Source organism: Centroberyx gerrardi, chromosome 19 (assembly GCF_048128805.1).
Source record: "Centroberyx gerrardi isolate f3 chromosome 19, fCenGer3.hap1.cur.20231027, whole genome shotgun sequence".
Lineage (NCBI taxonomy): Eukaryota > Metazoa > Chordata > Actinopteri > Beryciformes > Berycidae > Centroberyx > Centroberyx gerrardi.
In genome coordinates this window covers 24154286-24173691 of record NC_136015.1, presented here as the reverse complement: position 1 = coordinate 24173691, position 19406 = coordinate 24154286, and the positions used below count along the sequence as shown (strand labels likewise).

Sequence of the window (19406 nt, the reverse complement as noted above, 5' to 3'; positions counted from 1 at the left end):
CTACTACTACTGCTACTACTACTACTACTATTACTACTACTACTACTACTACTACTGCCACTACTACTATTACTGCTACTACTACTACTGCTACTACTACTTCTACTGTTACTACTACAATTAGCGCTATTACTACTACTACACTACCACTACTATTGCTGCTACTACTACTGCTAAACTACTAAAGTTTTGTTCCATAATGAAATATCCACTTAAAACAAGTAATAACTACTTTTCCAAACTGATAGCACAAAATTAAATCAAATTATGTTACCTTTTCATTGGTAGTAGCTGTCTTTAGACCTTGGCTGATAAAAGAGATTGTTTTGGTATTTTAGAAATATATAATGACTAACCTTTTTTTTTTTAATTGCATACCCAGCGTTTTGGAAATTAAGTTTTCATTTGCATGTGGTGAATATTTGAATATGTGAGAGTGTTGAAGCGTCCGGCCTGACACTTGAAAGGCGGCGACAGTCAAACGCTTCACTTAGGAGGCGGCAGCAGTCAAAGCTGTCTTCATGGATTTTTCAAGGATCCAAAGTCTGTTGAACCAATATTATGCCTCGGTTTGACACAGTGCATTTGTGTGTGTGTGTGTGTGTGTGAGGGAGAGAGTGAATATATGACTCCATCTCCAGGCCCTTTAAACCTTAAGCCCCTAAGTCTTCATATCCCGGTTAGCCCGCCTGACAGGTCTGATATGACTGGAAGCCTTGGATTCTCTGCCTAGATTTAAAGTTAAGCTCTGCAGATCTGAGCAAAGCCCGGCTGAGCTAATTGCGTTCTGACACTCCGATCTCCACAGGTACGGGTCGGGGGTTAGAGCTCTCATATCAGATAAGATATTTGGCCTCTGGCTCCATTTCTCACTCATTATAGATGTGATTAATTCTTCAACTTAAAGGATAGCACCAACACTGTCAGGTTTTTGTTTTTTTTCCATCTCCAATCTGACCCACTTTGAAGCTCCCAGTGTCTCTGAAATGATTTTGAAACGCTCTCTAGAGACTAAGGCACACACGGGACACACGTCAAATTCACGGACAAGTAGGCCTATGTGTTGAAACCACCTGAGTTGCGTTCTTGTGGGCGGGGCTCCAAACTTTTTGATGCAGTCTGTACAGATTTCATTGGCTGATGGAAGTCTGTTAGCGGATGACTGATTTACCTGAAGCTCTGTCAAAAGTTCAACTACTTTCAACTTTTTTGACATATTTTGTGATATTTTCACGCACTGCACTCCAATCCAGGTACTGAAATACATGGGATATTGTCAGTTTTTTTGGCGGATCACAAAAGCTGATGTGAACGGGACCTTTAAAGTCACAGTGAACCGTCATTTTGAGAGCATCTTGCTTCCGTAATTTAACATATTTCTGGTTGAAACAGGATGTTGGGGCGGGACAGAACGCAGGGAGCGACTGGTCAAAAATGGCCAATGGGGTAAACCAATGGGACATCAGGTTTAGGGAGAGGAAGGCTTTTATTTGATGGAAGGGATGGAGGTGTTGGTGGCTCGCTTGGAAATAGTTTCAGCTGCTGTCTGTGGGCTGTGGAAGCCTCAAAATTAAACGAGTAGGGAATAAAGCACAGCGCTCACCCAACTTCAGCGGTTCTATACACTATAAGATAGGATATACTGTATATTAGAGGCTCAAAATTTGTTAAAAAAGCACAGACGTTTTGGTAGTAAAACCTTCTTCAGTGTGCGATGAAAATGAAATCCTGCTATTTGGAAAGTTGTCGGTTCTGGATAAGATGGGAAAATCTGTGAAAATGGTAAAAGTGAAAGAGGAAACACTCTCCCCATCCCCAACACATACTGCTGAGGTGCTGTTGAGCAAAGCAAGGCACTTAGCAAACAACTGCTGTAGTAGAGCAACTCATCAGCCAACAGTTGAAGTAATGGGCAGCTCCCGGTGTGAAATGTATAATGAGTAAATGTGAAGCATGTTGGTGCTTCCCTGGAAATAAAAAAAAACAGTTTTAAGACAGGAAAAACTGATTAGATGAGGAAATAAATGAATGCTGATCTGCTCCTTCAAAACACATCTTCCTCAGGATCATCACTGCGACATTTTCCTTCCTCCTTCTCGGCTTGTGAAAGTGAAACTGAAGTGAGAGTGAAAACTCTGCCGCTGGTGAGAAATACTTTCACCTGTTGATGATGCAATTTCACCACCAAGTTTCAAGACTGTTTTTGGACTCTAGAGGCAATAACCTGAAAGATCGCTCCACCTGCTTCAAGACGATGACGCTTGATTCAAGGAAAGTCTTACAGCAAGTGGAATGATCTCTCTCTCTCTCTCTCTCCACTGGCAGGGTTTCTCAGTTGTAAGAAAACAAAGACTTTAAGACTCAGTACTAGTTTAAATTAGGCGTTAAAGTGGGTTTCTTTGCAGACTCGCTCACACCTGAGTGAGTTATCACTGCAATATGCCTCCAGTGTTGCAGAGCATCCATCAAGCCTTACAGCTGCACCGCAAACCTCACATATTAGCCCGGATACAGGGAGTCACCTTGTGGATCCAGAGCTGTGGATCATATTAACTGTGTGTGTGTGTGTGTCTTTGTGTGTAGTATGGGTGTGTGTGTGTGTGGTAGTATATACTGTATGTGAAGTAGGTTAGTGAGTGGGGGATTATGGAGACAGATGGGAAGAAGTCTTAAAAAATGCTGAAAAAAGGTATCGCTGATGTATGTGTGACCTGTATGTGTGTGTGTGTGTGTGCCTGCCGACACACATAACTGTATATGAATTTGTGCGTGCATATGTGTGTGTGTGTGTGTGTGTGTGTGTGTGTGTGTGGGTGGGAGGGCAATAGAGACAGAGGAATGAATAAAACTTGTTGCTTTGGGGGAAGCAAGAACCTCCACACAGATTCATCACCTCCTTCAACATCAGTAAATCATCACCACATTCATTTTGAGACATTAGTTTAATTACAGTAAACAAACCAGAGCATCAGTGGTCAGCCTGTCAGCCTCTATCAGCCTCTACTCTGCATCCTCCATAGTTTCTCCACCCGGTGGATCTGGAGGGAAATCTGCTGGATCGCTTTACGGCACAAAACAGGAAGGAGGTTCTGACCTTCCCCTCCGCCCTCCCTCTTTCCCTCCCTCCTTCTCTCCTTCTTTCCTCCGCCAGATCCCCCATGTGAAGATCGGTCCGGAGGAAACCCCCAAGCTGCCGTACCTGCGCTTCGCCTCGGTGACGCTCTACCCGAGCAACGAGGACCTGAGCCTGGCCATCGGCGCCATCCTGCGCTCCTTCAGCTACCCGACCGCCAGCCTCATCTGCGCCAAGGCCGAGTGTGAGTCCGCCTGCCTGCCAGCTGAGTGTGTGTGTGTGTGTGTGTGTGTGTGTGTGTGTGTGTATCTCTATCCTCTCTGCTTTGCTCAGCGTTGTCCCTCCTCTCTATTTTCCTCTCCACATCTCTTTATTTCCTCAGTTCGATACTTACGGCGTAACCTCGTCCGGTTCAAGGCTGAAGCCGTTTCAGCGTTCTGCTGCTCGTTTACGCGGCGCCATCCGTCTTTTACAGCGAGGCGGACGCTCTCCCCCGGCCTGCGGACTTTATTAGCCTTACTGGAGCTCCCGGCTGATTATTCATGTTTATCCGCTCTGCCTCTGGAAGTTCAAACGCTCAAGGTTGCTCGACTGGAAGTAGATACTTCAAGAAGTGCCAAGTGGCTGAACGTGGCTGATGAGGGATACTGAGGGAGCGGTTTACTCAAACTCTGCAGCGTTTCTTCCTTCAGTTCAGCTGGTTTCAGGTGAGAACAATCCCATCTGAACTCTGGTGGCAACAAATAACAGCACAGAGAGTCTCAGTACTGCGATGCGGTTCGTTAATCAATCCAACCACAGGAAACCACCACAAAACACAAGGGATTATGGGTAGAAGGAGACGGATGCGGTTCCTCATGCTTGGAAAGCCTAGCAGAACTGGACTGATGCTCATATTCAGCTGTTTCTTCATGTGTTCTTAACTGGTGTGAACACCACAGAAGAAGAGACAGACGAGTCCATCATGCTGAGATAAAGTTACAGGACCTGGAATCAGATTTGTTTTGACTCTCTAACCTGCGGGATGACATGTGACCAAAACTCTGTCCAATAAACAAGCTGCTTGTGAGTCATGTGACTTTTGTTTACAAGCCCTGGTTCACTAATGAGTGACAGGAGGAGTGATTGACAGGCTGGCGTCCCGCCTTCTGCCTCAGACTTCTTTCTCATTGGTCAGATGGATTTCCACACATTTCACTTTGAAATGAAAATAACCTCTGACCTCTGTCTCTGAGATTCTGACATGTTATCCTGCTCGTCTTTGCTCACCAAACACTGCCATTTATTTTTTATTCCTTCTAAATAAATGTTAATCCATAAAAGTTACCTACTGCAGCTTTAACTCCTCTCCTAACTCCCTCTCCTCTCCTCTCCTTTCCGTTCCTTTCCTCTCCTTTCCTTTCCTTTCCTTTCCCTTCCTTTCCTTTCCTTTCCTTTCCCTTCCTTTCCTTTCATTTCCTTTCCTAACTCTCTCTTCTCTGCTGTTTTCCATTCCTTACTTTCCTAAGTCCTTCTACACTTATCACCTTTCCTTTCCTTGCCTCTCCTTTCCTTTCCTCCCCTTCCCTTTCCTTTCCTTTCCTTTCCTTTCCTCTCCTCTCCTCTCCTTTCCTCTCCTCTCCTCTCCGTTCCTTTCCTTTCCTTCCCTTTCCTTTCCTTTCCTAACTCTCTCTTCTCTGCTGTTTTCCATTCCTTACTTTCCTAAGTCCTTCTACACTTATCACCTTTCCTTTCCTTGCCTCTCCTTTCCTTTCCTTCCCTTCCCTTTCCTTTCCTTTCCTTTCCTTTCCTCTCCTCTCCTCTCCTTTCCTCTCCTCTCCTCTCCGTTCCTTTCCTTTCCTTCCCTTTCCTTTCCTTTCCTAACTCTCTCTTCTCTGCTGTTTTCCATTCCTTACTTTCCTAAGTCCCTCTACACTTATCACCTTTCCTTTCCTTGCCTCTCCTTTCCTTTCCTTTCCTTTCCTTCCCTTCCCTTTCCTTTCCTCTCCTCTCCTCTCCTTTCCTCTCCTCTCCTCTCCGTTCCTTTCCTTTCCTTCCCTTTCCTTTCCTTTCCTAACTCTCTTCTCTGCTGTTTTCCATTCCTTACTTTCCTAAGTCCCTCTACACTTATCACCTTTCCTTTCCTTGCCTCTCCTTTCCTTTCCTTCCCTTCCCTTTCCTTCCCTTTCCTTTCCTTTCCTAACTCTCTTCTCTGCTGTTTTCCATTCCTTACTTTCCTAAGTCCCTCTACACTTATCACCTTTCCTTTCCTTGCCTCTCCTTTCCTTTCCTTTCCTTTCCTTCCATTTCCTTTCCTTTCCTTTCCTCCCCTCCTTTCCTTTCCTCTCCTCTCCTTTCCTTTTCTTTCCTCTCTTCTCTTTTCCTTTCCTTTCCTCTCCTCTCCTCTCCTCTCCTCTCCTTTTCTTTCCTCTCTTCTCTTTTCCTTTCCTTTCCTTTCCTCTCCTCTCCTCTCCTTTCCTTTCCTTTCCTCTCCTTTCCTCTCCTCTCCTTTTCTTCCCTCTCTTCTCCTTTCCTTTCCTGTCCGTCCATCAGGCTTAGCTGAAGTTTCAGGGGCTGGAAATCGGATTTGTCAGTCAGCCAGTTAACAAAACCCATCAGTCAAACCACCAACCAACCACCAACTCAATCTGTCACTCGTCCAATCAACAGCGAGTCAGTCATTCGGCGTGTCCGCCGGCCAATCAGTCATTCATGCAGTCAGTCAGTCAGTCGTCGGGTCAGTCGTTCGGTCGGTCGGTCAGTCAGCGGCCGGTGCGGAGCGGTGCGGAGCGGAGCGGTCGGTGGATTAGCAGAGTCCCTGCAGAGTGGATTAGTCTCTCTGATGAGCTGCAGCTCTCCGCTCCGCTGCTCTGGCCTCGCACAAGGTCGACTCTGTGATCATGATCTGAATAACCGCCTGCTGCACAGATCAGATCAGCTCTGCTCTGCTCTACTCTACTCTACTCTACTCTACTCTACTCTACTCTACTCTACTCTACTCTACTCTACTCTACTCACACCTTCATTCAGGGTTTTATTTAGTTATTTGGTTTTTTTTGCTTCTCTGACGAATTTCTCGTGCTTTTTATTAACGTTTCATCAGATCGAATCGGGTTCTATTTGGTCTTCTCTTTCCGTCCCGTATCATCTTTTCTTTTTCCACTCCTATCGTCCAGTGATGGGCTCAATTCCCTCCTCTGCCTTCCTCTCCTCCTTTCCTTTCCTAATCCCGTCTCCTCTCCTCCCCTCTCATCTCCTCCTTTTCTTTTCTCTCCTTTCCTTTCCTAACCTCCTCTCCTCTCCTCTCCACTTCACTCCACCATTCCTTTCCCCTCCTTTCCTTTCCTTACTCCCTCTCCTCTCGTCTCCTCCTTTCTATTACCCTCCTTTCCTTTCCTAACTCCCTATCCTCTCCACTTATCTCCTCCTTTTCTTTTCTTTCCTTTCCTTAACTTTGCTTTTCTTTTTTCCCTTTCCTGCCCTCTCCCAACTCCCTCTCCTCTCCTCCTTTTCTTTCCTAACTCTCTCTCCTCTTGTCTCCTTTCCTTTCCTTTCCTAACTCCCTCTCCTCTCCACTTCTCTCCTCCTTTCCTTTCCCCTCTCCTCTCCTCTCTCCTCCTTTCCTCTCCCCCCTCACCTCCTCCTCCTTTCCTTTCAGTTTCTTTCTTTCCTCTCTTTCAACAACCTCCCATTCTCCTACTCCCCACATCGCTCTCTTAACCCTGTGATGCCTCTCCTCTTCTTTCCATCCTTAACCCCTCCCCTCCCTTCTGCTCCTTGCTCTCTCTTCCTCCTTCCTCTTTCCTTTTGTCTCTCTCACATTCTTTCTTTATCGATCTCCTGTTTTTTCCACCCGACTGGGCGGCTCCGGCTCTCTGTGTGAGCGCTCCTCTCCTCTCCTCTCCTCTCCTCTCTTCTCTTGGTGTTTAGCGTGTTAGCGACGGTGTTTAACGGTCCCGTGTTGTGGCGTGGGACAGTTAAACCCAGCAGGGCCGTGCGGATGCTTTATGGCGGCGATTAGCGGAGACACGGCCGGCGCTCCTGTCAGGGACGCGGGGGCAGCGGGACGGAGGCCGTCCGGCTGCTGAATGTTAAGATGGAGATGATGCAAGTCCAGCGGCGCTCTGCAGAAGTCACGACTGAATTAATAAAGTCACTTGTTCCTGCTTTCTCTCCTGATTTCTTCTCTCTCTTTAGCTCTTTCTCTGTCTATCTATCTATCTAGTGATGTAGTGCTAAATAAAAACTTAGGTAAACTATGACCTGCAGTCAGTGATCATCATGAAAACAACCACCAATATAAAAAAATCAATAATATTAGCATTAATGAAGGAGGAGGAGGAGGAGGAGGGTCCTTAGGGAGAACGGACAGGATGCTTTTTTTATGCTTATATATTCTTATATGATCTATCTATCTATCTATCATCTATCTATCTATCTGTCTGTCTATCTATCTATCTATCTATCTATCTATCTATCTATCTATCTGTCTATCTATCTATCTATCTATCTATCTATCTATCTATGTCTGTCTGTCTGTCTATCTATCTATCTATCTATCTGTCTGTCTGTCTATCTATCTATCTATCTATCATCTATCTATCTAACTGTGTATCTATCTATCTATCTATCTATCTATCTATCTATCTGTCTACCTCTCTATCTATCTATCTATCTATCTATCTATCATCTATCTAACTGTGTATCTATCTATCTATCTATCTATCTATCTATCTGTCTACCTCTCTATCTATCTATCCATCTGTCTACCTCTCTATCTATCTATCTATCTATCTATCTATCTATCTATCTATCTATCATCTATCTAATCTATCTATCTATCTATCTATCTATCATCTATCTAATCTATCTATCTATCTATCTATCTATCGATTAGGGAAATTATTGAATAGTAGCACAGAGAATATTAATTTGTGATTACAGTACTTTCATGTTATTATTTGTATCAACAGCTACACAAAGCACAGGAATTACATTGTAAATGTAAACACTTAAAACTAATCTTTTTACTTTGGCTTTTAGTTTAACTTGTTAATTGTTGAGGCAGGTAAATGTCTTTAAGCCTTAATTATTTTAATGAACGAACAATGAATGAATCATCCTGTTTTTATTTCTCTGCTTCTTTACATTTATTACTGATCTTTGTATTTGTTTCACTAACTGCTGCTGCTCTAATCTGCACTGAAGCACCTTTTAGCTTTTACTTTACTGCATCACCTGAATTCTGTATGTTCTTTTATTTATATTGTTTGTTTTTATCATGTGAAGCACTTTGTGACTTCTTGTCGGCTTTACTTCCTTACTTGCTAACTCCGCTGGCCCGGGACAGGACCGGTGCAGTAGTATGTGTGGTCCTGTGTAACACTGCAGGGTCGCAGGTTCAGTTCCCTCTGGGGCCGCCCCGCTAAAAATATACTGCGTGTTCCCATGGTGCTGTAAGGCACTTTGGAAATAATACGCATACACCGAATGTCAGGAGCTGTCGTCATCATGCTACATTCTCAGCTGTAATCCCATTAATCATGCTCAGAATAGTACATTGTGAACTAAAACAGCAAAAGTGTCAATTAAAACAAATGTATGACCAATATTCTCTTCCAATATGTTTAAAAATCTGGCACTTCTGAAATCAATATCACAATAATCATTTTCTTAATCATTTTTTGCATTATTACAGTAATATATATCATGATTTGGCTCACGTATCCAAAATCACATGTTAAATAATCAAATTAATATTCATCCCATTGAACAGAATGGTAATGAAATGACCAATGAATGAAAACTGAAATTTTCAAATAATATTCCTACCATTTTTAAATAAAAATTGCTCGTTATCATCAGTTTAAACAGCAGAATTGTGCGTCACAAAATCCCCAAAATCACCATAAAATCACCATATGATTCCACTGAAAGACGATAAACGATAATATTGATTTATCATCCAGCCCTACTTTCTCATAATTCCTTCCATTTACACACGCACACACATTCACTTCCTGTTTCCTGGCCCCTCCCCCCAGGCCTGCTGCGATTGGAGGAGCTGGTGCGGCGCTTCCTGATCTCCAGGGAGACGCTGTCGGTGCGCATGCTGGACGACAGCCTGGACCCGACCCCCCTGTTGAAGGAGATCCGCGACGACAAAGTGGCCACCATCATCATCGACGCCAACGCCTCCATCTCCTACCACATCCTCAGGAAGGTCAGGCAGCTTCTCTAACCGCGCTGTACCGAGTTTTCCATGTGCCGTTTACATGTGATTTCACAGTCCTTTACATAGAAACCCAGTTAAGATATTACAGTAAAAGAACAGTGTGGTTCTCAACTTGGGGGTCAGGACCTCCAGGGGGTCGCAAGGTCATTTTGTGGGATTATATGGGATAGGGACAAAAACATTTCTACTTTACAAATTTGTTATCATGTCAAATTCTTTCTGATTTTGCTCAAATTTTTGCTTTTTTCTTGTGACATACCGAATAGTTTTCCGCCTCGTCTAATTATTAATCGAATAAAACACGCTTGAAAACAAAAATCTTTGGTTGCACTGTTCAACTTTGTTTTAAGCAACATGATCTCATGAAAAAGTTGTGAAATGAGCACAAATTCTGAAATGCAGATTTGTGATATGTGCTGTGGACATGAATTATGTGAAAATGACGTTCTTCCACCACAAAATGGATTCTGTGACAATAACACAAATTGGACAGAGAAATTTCCTTCGTACGATCTGGGAATTTACACCGCCCGACCACAACACCCTTACAGCTTTCCACTGAGCTGCTTCAATGTGACACTAGTGCCTGTTTATAGTCGTGTCTCCTTCATGGAACCGTTTCATGCTGGGAAATCCGTAATTGTAACACTTTACGTGCCACAAACACGTAATTTGATGTTAACAAGTCGTGTTCATTTCACGTATTTGTGTGAGATCAGGTTGGTGTTAAGGGGTCGTGAGCCAAGAAGGTTGAGAACCACCTCAGAGCTGTAGGCAGGGTGGAAGAGGTTCATTCTTTATTGAAGTAGAAGCAGAAACACCACTTTGGTTAAATTATGAGTGCTCCCTTCAAATTTTTATTGAGATAAAACAACTGAAGTCTTTGATATTTAATGCAGTTAGGATTGAAAGGAGAAATGGGGCTTTTAGCGTACATGTATCCACCTCTTTATCTGGGAGTTTATAGTTTGTACCGCAGACCTGGGGTGGAAACATGGACAGCCATGCTAAAACATCTGTATTTCTTTCTCTTCTTCTTTTTCTACTGTATTTTTAGAGTAGAATAGGACATAGAGACAGTGGCTGGTAGAGTCGACAAACTTAACAGCCCTGTGCAAAATGTACCAGGATTTAACTGGTGGTGAATTCACAGCCTGCTTATGTAGGCTTGGGGAAAAAGTTTGAGAAGTTTTGAATACAAAATAAAATCACTTTGTAACTCTGCCATTGTTTTTTGCATTATGATACTGTACCTCCACCGATCTCCAGGCAGAATAAACCAAAGTGAGGTCAAAGTGAAAGGATAATGGATTACAGTAATACCAAGGCCGGTGGAAGCCTAGATGTCCACAGGCTTGTACCTGTTACCTGACTGACTGACTGACTGACTGCCTGACTGACTGACAGCCTGACTGACTGCCTGACTGACTGACAGCCTGACTGACTGACTGCCTAACTGACTGCCTGACTGACTGCCTGACTGCCTAACTGACTGCCTGACTGACTGACTGACTGACTGACTGACTGCCTGACTGACTGCCTAACTGACTGCCTGACTGACTGCCTGACTGCCTAACTGACTGCCTGACTGACTGACTGACTGACTGACTGCCTGACTGACTGACAGCCTGACTGACTGACTGCCTGACTGACTGACTGACTGACTGACTGACTGCCTGACTGACTGACTGACTGCCTAACTGACTGCCTGAGTGACTGACTGACTGACTGCCTGACTGACTGACTGACTGACTGACTGACTGACTGACTGACTGACTGCCTGAGTGACTGACTGACTGACTGACTGACTGACTGACTGACTGCCTGAGTGACTGACTGACTGACTGACTGACTGATTGACTGACTGCCTGAGTGACTGACTGACTGCCTGACTGACTGACTGACTGCCTGACTGACTGACTGACTGCCTGACTGACTGATTGACTGATTGACTGACTGCCTGAGTGACTGCCTGACTGACTGACTGACTGCCTGACTGACTGACTGACTGCCTGACTGACTGACTGACTGCCTGACTGACTGATTGACTGATTGACTGACTGCCTGAGTGACTGCCTGAATGACTGACTGACTGCCTGACTGACTGACTGACTGCCTGACTGACTGACTGATTGACTGACTGCCTGAGTGACTGACTGACTGCCTGACTGACTGACTGACTGCCTGACTGACTGACTGACTGCCTGACTGACTGACTGACTGCCTGACTGACTGACTGATTGACTGACTGACTGCCTGAGTGACTGACACACTGACTGATTGACTGACTGACTGCCTGAGTGACTGACACACTGACTGACTGACTGACTGAGTGACTGCCTGCCTGCCTGACCTGAATCTGGCTCATGATGCCCTCGTGGGTAAAAGGGAAATAATTCTGACAAAAGTCACTAATTGTGACGAGGCTACAAAATAGAGCCGATGGTCTGGTTTTTCTTTTTAAACTGTGACTCATGTTTTGAACCGGGCTGTTCAGAGAGAGCATGGATGCTTAAAATCCGTCCTTCCTTCCTTCCTTCCTGTCCAACAATCGCTGACATGAGTTTCCTTGTCCTCCTTCCTGTCTTCCCCTCAGGCCAGCGAGCTGGGGATGATGTCCGCCTTCTACAAGTACATCCTCACCACCATGGTAAGAAACCTTCTCTCCTTCCCCTCTACCTTACGTATATCCTCATTTCCTAGTTCCTTTCCTCTTCCCTTCCTCCAAACAATCGGAGCCATCTTCAGCTTTTTCTGTCCAATTTCTGGTTTCTTGCCTTTTCTCTCCTCTTCTTTCTTCTCATTTCCTGTCTGTTTCTGTCCGCTCGTCTCGTCTCCTAACCCCCTCTCTTTTAATTTCCTTTCCTTTCTTTTCTTTTCCTTTCCTTTCCTTAACCCTTCCTTCCTATCAGCCCTAATCTCTCCGTTCCCTACCTCCTTGATTCCTTCCTTCAAATCAACCCCAACACTGTGCTGTTTCCTACCTAGAGTCAACACTTTCCTTTCCTTTCTTTTCTTTTCCTTTCCTCTCCTTTCCTCATCCCGTCCTTCCAGGCAACCCCATCCTGTCCTTTCCCTACTTCAAATCCACAATTTCCTCTTTTTCCTTTACTCTCTGGACCTCTCCTCTTCTTTCCTCTCATTTCCTGTCCTTTTCTGTCCGCTCACCTCCTCTCTTTTAATTTCCTTTCCGCTTCTTTCCTTTCCTCCTTTCCTTTCCTTACCTTTCCTTCATTCCTTCCTTCAAATCAATCCCAACATTGCCATTTCCTACCTCGTTCCCTTTTCTTCCTTCTTGAACTTCTTTCCTTCCAGTCAATCCCAATCTCTCCTTTTCATACTGCCAATAAATTCCTTTTCATCCCTCCATCCTACCTTCATTCCTACTTTCCTTCCAATCAACCCCAATCTCACTGTTTCCTAGCTCCATTCAACACTTTCCTTCACTCCATTCATCCTTCATTCCTTCCTTCATTCCAGTTAACCCCAATCTCTCCTTTCCCTACCTTCAGTCAACCCTTACCTTACCTTTCCTTTCCTTTCCTTTCCTTTCCTTTCATTTCCTTTCCTTTCCGTCACTCCATTCTTCCTTTGTTCCTTCCTTCATTCCTGTCAACCCCAATCTCTCCTTTCCCTCCCTCCATTGGACACTTTCCTTTCCTTTCCTTTCCTTTCCTTTCCTTCCTTCCTTTTCTTCTTTCCTCACAGTAACCAAGACAACAACAGAAAGGAAGGAGGAATCATTTTCCTAATAGGATGCAGGGAGTTAAGTTTTCCTGTTACACCTTTAAGGATTTTTTTTTTAGGTCATATCCCAAAAAGAAACTCCCCAGGCGTTAGCGAGTCGGCCATTCTTCTTCTTCTTCTTCTTCTTCTTCTTCTTCTTCTTCTTCTTCTTCTTCTTCTTCTTCTTCTTCTTCTCCCCTCTCCTCCAATCACCTCAGCCTCTCCACGTCCATCTATCTCCTCGTTACCCCCCCCCCCATCTCATCAGAAATGCATGCTGGGCCGGCCGCCGTTTGTCATCGTTATGGTTTCACTGTCCAGTGGCGTTGCCCTTGTGCGAGGAGACTTACGCGGATAATAACTCGTCTAGATCTTCGCCTTCGTCTCCGAGCGCCGCTGTGTCGCAGCCTCTAACGGAGGCGTTCCGCAAGGGCGCCGCACGCACCCAAGGGCGAAACCGCCGTTCGCCGCGCCAGAACTTTGGACAGGGACCAAAGTAAAATTATACTACCAACACACACACACACACACACACACACACGCAAAAACACATACCTGCAGTCCTGTCTTTGACCTGTCTTTACCTTTGTGCTGAAACACACACTGACTGCTGACTGTGAAAAGAAGAGCGGGATTCAAATGACAAAAAATAAATAAATAAAAAAACGGGAGAGGCGTTATGTAGGACACACACAGCAGTGATTTAACGCTGGTTGTTTGGTTATAAAACGTCTAAGTTTAGTAACGATGAAAACAGACTCGCAAATTCAGGTGAGAGCCACCAGAGAGTAAGAGAGTTAATTGGCTTTCCTTTTAAAAAAGATATTCCCCCAAGATAATCTCACTGCATTTAAATCTCTTCATAAAAATCTTGGTTAATAGTATATAAAAAAAAACCAGACTAATTCCACAGCTTAACAAGAGGAATAAGAGATTTAATTGACTCGGTATTTCCTTTAAAAACTATTCATCAAAGTGAATATTGATGAGTTGAAGTAAAGGAAGGAAGGAACAATATTGTACTGAACAATGTGTGAGATTAAAGGTCCCATATGGTGTAAAGCAGGATTCCCCTTGCCTCTGTGATGATAAAGGAGTTGGATGGTCTATCTAAACATGGTGAAAGTATCAAAACTAAATCCACACAATCCATATTAGAAAAGCGAGCCTCTAAACGAGCCGTTTGGACTTCCGTAACTTTGTGGCGTCACAAAGGTTCGCTCATTATCATTTCTGTGAGAAATAATAGACTAACAAAGTGTTTTTTTCAAAGCGGTCGAGCGGTCGTCATTGTTTATTACCGGAGAGTTTTCCCTACCTGTAGCCGCCGGGCCGCGGCGTCTCACGTTTCACTCTCGAAACGGTTAGCCAATCGGAACAGAGGGGTCGTTAATATTAATGAGCCTTAAAGACACGGCGACAGAAACGGCCTGTTCTTGGTAAGGCTCAGAGAGATGCTGGAAAATGAACGTGGAGAAATGGATTGAGAGTGTTTTTGGTTCATGACACCACACACACAGCTTTGAATGGACCTCAAGACACAAAATAAAACACTGGAGAGTGGAGAATATGGAGCTTTAAATTGAAAAGCTTTCTGTTCTGTTAGCATACTGATGAATGGACAGACTTCATCTTTACCGATCCAGTTTTAGAGTTTTGTTGTTGGAGTTCATGAGAAAAGTTCAGGAGCAGCAGAGGTGGGAAGTAACAAAGTGAAAATACTTTGTTACTGTAGCCTACTTAAGTAAGATTTTCAAGCATCTGTGCTTTACTCAAGTTTTTCTTTCACTCAAGACTTTTTACTTTTACTCACTACATTTCAAAATTAAAATCTATAATAAAACTTTTTTTTTCAGTTCATTTTATTTTATTTTTTTAATTTTCCGCATCAGACAGCTTCCATCCCGGAAGCAGCTGATCAGCTGCCAAATGTATTTGGCTGATTGGCAAGAATTTACCGCATGTTTTTGGTTTTGTTGTTGCTTCTTTTTTTTTTGCCTATTTGATGGATTTTCTTGTTTTTTTCCCTTTTTTTTTGTTGTTACATGTTCAAAATGAATAAACTCTGATTCTACAAATGCTACTTATTAAAGGCTTAGCTGATGAAGACTGTGATACACAGTTGGTTTGACTACTGTTGACAAAATGCACTTATTGTAAGTCGCTTTGGACAAAAGCGTCTGCTAAATGATGTAACGTAATGTAATGTAATGTAAATACACATAAATACATACATACATAAATAAATAAATCAAGTGTTGACAAAAGCTCTGAGGCCTAAAAGAAAGGGGGAATTGCCTTAAAGAAACTTCATTTAACCAAGAAGCAAAATTGGTGACACACCGTAAATAACAAATGGCTGAATAGTGATGTCAGGAGAGGAAGGCTTGGCATTATAAATGTTCCACTCTGGCCTCCATGTTTGACCACACGCCTCTCTCTGACACCTCTGCCTGTTCCTGCTTTATAAATCTCTCTGTGTGCAGCGAGGGTCAAACAAAACATCGGCTCAACTTCATTAAATTCCAGCTAAATTAGCGCCGGATCGCCCGTTTTCTCCAGACGGATGCCATTTGGGCCTCTTCCAGTGTTTATTTGCATAATGCTGTCCCCGCAGGTAACACCGCACGAGGATATATGTGACATTTATGAACAATCAATATCTTGGTGCGTGTCAGGGTTTCTGTGTCTTGCCAAAGCGGTACGCCGTTCTTCTCCGGCTCGAGATACACTCTGAAAAAGGACGAGTCGTTTCCAACACATTCATATCTCTAGTTTGGGAGAATCAGAATCACTTTATTCACCGAGGATCAAGGTTAGATTCATGAATGACACATTTGGTGCAAAGGGACAGAACATACAATAACCAATAGACTATATAGTGAATTTTACTTTACACATAGAGGTGTTATATAGAGGCGTTACAAATCTCCTAGCAGCTACAGCTGGCACCATCATGGAAATCCATTTGAGTATTGGCTGTGCACAAATGAAGTCTAAATCTCTAACGACCAGCTGGAAACAGAGAGCTAGCTGAGTCAGCTTGTTGTGGTGTGGCTGTAGATCCATTCAGTAACGTTCTCAGTAAAAGTGAATAGTGTGATAAGGTGGATTTGTTTCCAAATGTAGGTTACTGTGACACAGTAAGCCGTCTTGTCTTTAGCCCTAGTCTCTACTCCAAAACACTCTGAGTTGTAGCTTGAGAAGAAACAACAAGCCGTTGGTTTTTGGCTTCGTTAGCTAGCTAACAAGCTGCCTTGGGGTTAGAGCTCGGGTTAAGAGGCAATATATCACCATGCTGAATACTGGAATAATAAAACTGCTTTGACATTTGCTTTTTTTGGCTTGAGAACAAGGCTCGCCACGCCGGTCGCTCGCTGTGGCACCGCCCTCCATCTCCTTCTGTTCCAAAACAGAGTTCGGGCCGCAAAGTGAGTTTTGAAAGATGGATATTCTCGGCTCCTGGTGAAGTAACGGTTGAGTCATCGGTATTGATCAACAACCCTATCAACCCCCCCCGCGAATATATTATGCTACGGGACAGGAGAAACCTTACTTATTGCCCCTTGAAAGTAGCACAAATCTGCGTTGCGTTGAAAGTGTCACATCCTTTGTAAGAGAGCGGTGAACCGTCCTTGTCTCCACCCCCCCCCCCCCCCGTCCCGTGCTGCGAAGGTCCTCGCCGCCGCTGCGTCCGACAAACCGGGCCTCTGTCGGCGCTCTGCTGCAGTCCAATGACACCGCAGCATCGTACCTGCCCTTCTCTAATGCTGTCAGTGCTGAACAATGCTGGCCGAGTCGGTCGGTCTGCTTTTTTCCTCTCCTCCGGCCAACCGCTCTTTGTCACGGCTGGCAAGGCTACAGTTCGACAGCGCACTTGGCCGCGGCTGAAATTGATTTGGCAAACCGGCGGCCGCATCAACAAACAACAGCTTCCCGACAAGCTGGGACATGATTAAGTAAATAAGTGTCGAGATTCGGGGGGGGGGGGGGGGGGAATAAATTAACCTCACACACAGATTAGCAGTCGTGCTAAACGGTTGGCCGCCGAAGGTTCCAGGGTTGAAATATTCCCAGGATCCCTGACTGGATATGACATTAGGGGCCTTACTGGTGATGGGAGATAATAGTTCTCACATAATTGATCATTTGATGTGATCGTCCTTCAGGTGCCTTGTTGTTGAGGCTGCAGGACGGCGGCCCTCATTACCCCAAACTCTCCAAACTCCTCCTCCTCCCCCCTCTCGTAGACCCAGATGCTGCAGGTTTGGTAAATTCGGTCCATATTGCTCTTTCCAGAACATTTGGTTTTGTAAATTTAATCAGAAAGTCTCATGAAGATTAAGAATAGCTCTTAGTCCAGCAATGAAACCTAAAGCCCAACAAATATAAACGTCCCAAACAACATTCAGCAATACATCACTATATAATATATATATATTTATATATATATATATACATATATATATATATATATATAATACATCACATTATATCTGAGGCATTTAGTTGATGCTTTTATCCTGGGAGACTTACGATGATGCAACAGGAGCAACCAACAGCTGGCAAGACCAAAACCTCAGCTCTAAAATATATACTGACCACCTGTCTCACTCACTGACCTGTCTAACAACCTGTCTCACTGACCTGTCTAACAACCTGTCTAACTGACCTGTCTAACTCACTGACCTGTCTAACAACCTGTCTAACTGACCTGTCTAACTCACTGACCTGTCTAACAACCTGTCTAACTGACCTGTCTAACTCACTGACCTGTCTAACAACCTGTCTCACTGACCTGTCTAACAACCTGTCTAACTCACTGACCTGTCTAACAACCTGTCTCACTGACCTGTCTAACAACCTGTCTAACTGACTGACCTGTCTAACTCACTGACCTGTCTTACGAACTACATGTCTACCACGTGTCTACCTGACTGACCTGTCTAACTAACTACCTACCTGTCTAACTGACCACCTGTCTAACTGACTGATGTGTATAACAACCTGTCTAACTCACTGACCTGTTTGACTGACCTGTCTAACAACCTGTCTAACTGACTGACCTGTCTAACTCACTGACCTGTCTAACTCACTGACCTGTCTAACAACCTGTCTAACTGACTGACCTGTCTAACTCACTGACCTGTCTAACTCACTGACCTGTCTAACAACCTGTCTAACTCACTGACCTTTCTAACTCACTGACCTGTCTAACAACCTGTCTAACTCACTGACCTGTCTAACTCACTGACCTGTCTAACAACCTGTCTAACTCACTGACCTGTCTAACAACCTGTCTAACTCACTGACCTGTCTAACTCACTGACCTGTCTAACAACCTGTCTAACTCACTGACCTGTCTAACTCACTGACCTGTCTAACTCACTGACCTGTCTAACAACCTGTCTAACTGACTGACCTGTCCGACTGACTGACCTGTCTAACTGACTGACCTGTCTAACAATCTGTCTAACTCACTGACCTGTCTAACAACCTGTCTAACTCACTGACCTGTCTAACTCACTGACCTGTCTAACAACCTGTCTAACAGACTGACCTGTCTAACTCACTGACCTGTCTAACAACCTGTCTAACTCACTGACCTGTCTAACAACCTGTCTAACAGACTGACCTGTCTAACTCACTGACCTGTCTAACTCACTGACCTGTCTAACAACCTGTCTAACTGACTGACCTGTCCGACTGACTGACCTGTCCGACTGACTGACCTGTCCGACTGACTGACCTGTCTAACTGACTGACCTGTCTAACAATCTGTCTAACTCACTGACCTGCTAACAACCTGTCTAACAACCTGTCTAACTCACTGACCTGTCTAACTCACTGACCTGTCTCACTGACCTGTCTAACTCACTGACCTGTCTCACTGACCTGTCTAACTCACTGACCTGTCTAACTCACTGACCTGTCTAACTAACTGACCTGTCTAACTCACTGATCTGTCTAACTAACTGACCTGTCTAACTCACTGACCTGTCTCACTGACCTGTCTAACAACCTGTCTAACTCACTGACCTGTCTAACTCACTGACCTGTCTAACAACCTGTCTAACTCACTGACCTGTCTAACTCACTGACCTGTCTAACAACCTGTCTAACTAACTGACCTGTCTAACTCACTGACCTGTCTCACTGACCTGTCTAACAACCTGTCTAACTCACTGACCTGTCTAACTCACTGACCTGTCTAACAACCTGTCTAACTCACTGACCTGTCTAACTCACTGACCTGTCTCACTGACCTGTCTAACTCACTGACCTGTCTAACTCACTGACCTGTCTCACTGACTGTCTACATTAGGTATTCTTACACTTCCAGCAGCTTGCAGAAAGCCCACACAGTTTCTCCAGGAAGTGTTTTTCTAGCTC

The 19406-nt window shown here is 44.3% G+C and overlaps 1 pseudogene; it reads left to right on the top strand.

Annotated features, from left to right (window-relative positions):
• The window catches only part of LOC139909118 (glutamate receptor ionotropic, kainate 5-like), a 108982-nt pseudogene that overhangs the window by 17091 nt on the left and 72485 nt on the right, over nt 1-19406 (top strand).